We start from the raw sequence: 1,040 nt of genomic DNA, 5'->3' as shown, positions 1-1,040 counted from the left end.
CTTTCTAATAATTTGACTATTTCATACAAGGGTAGAATGTACTGATTAGGCCAATGCAAATGTCCAATCTGCTTGATAGTTATATTTCTTATCGTAAAACTGTAAGTTGGATTCTGGTTGTGTACAATAGTTTCTTGGGACCTCTGTTAGCTTGAGTAGATAGCCTGGAGTCGGATTGTCTCTGGAACACTAACAACTAAGTTTCTGAGTGGTAAGTTGAGGGTAAGACCAAGGTCTGAGATGAACTCATCAACCCCATGTCTGGTCTTGGTGACTCATGGGAGAGGGGTGCCACCTGGCTTTCTTTTGATGACTGCTCTCTACGAATTGCTGGCTTTTCTCCTAAAAAGGCCATTTCCAACTTTTCAATTAGCAATAATCACGCCTTGGATAAACCTCATTGGCTGTGATACTGCCACTGTGCAAAGCTCAACTTTTCAAATACTTGCTTTGTCAGCTTTGACCAAGCTGAAGAGCCTAAGTTGATACAGTTGGCCCTCTCCTTTTTTGTAGTCTCTCTCCTTCCTTTTGAAAATATTTAAATGTAGCCATTGTCTTTTGTAGTCATCCAAATCAGTGCTAGATTAGAAAAATTCAATTGATCTGGGTTTCTCCAATTAGTGCTTGCAATTACTGTTTAATTCATTCAGCTCTGCATTTTCCCAAACTGTCTCCATTGGTTTAGTGTAGAGTTGAGGACATAGGTTCTTTTGATCACAATTAACAGAAATGACTATGAGATATTTACATGGAGCTTTTGAAATATTTATATACAGATACTAATGGCACCTAGAAGTTTACTTATTGCATTTTAAAATTTGAACACTGTATTATTCATGGCTGGTCAGAAATTCATATTCATGAACCCTCCTCAACTACACTCTTGTGTGTGTGTGTGTGTGTGTGTGTGTGTGTGTGGTTCTCTGGTTTCCTGAGGTTATCCCTGTGAACTGTTGCTGTCAGTTGCATGCATACTTTCCAATCACATGGCCTTCTGTGGGTGGTATGATATGACTTTTTCTGAAGAGCTCAGAACAATT

At 38.9% G+C, this 1,040-nt stretch overlaps 1 pseudogene; it reads right to left on the bottom strand.

The window, feature by feature from the left end:
* Positions 1 to 305: 305 nt before the first annotated feature.
* On the bottom strand, positions 306 to 430 carry LOC114498178 (annotated as a pseudogene).
* Positions 431 to 1,040: the final 610 nt, after the last annotated feature.

Source organism: Phyllostomus discolor, chromosome 5 (genome assembly GCF_004126475.2).
Source record: "Phyllostomus discolor isolate MPI-MPIP mPhyDis1 chromosome 5, mPhyDis1.pri.v3, whole genome shotgun sequence".
Classification (NCBI taxonomy): domain Eukaryota; kingdom Metazoa; phylum Chordata; class Mammalia; order Chiroptera; family Phyllostomidae; genus Phyllostomus; species Phyllostomus discolor.
The sequence above is the reverse complement of the archived record's forward strand: the minus strand, read 5'-3'. Positions and strand labels throughout refer to the sequence as shown.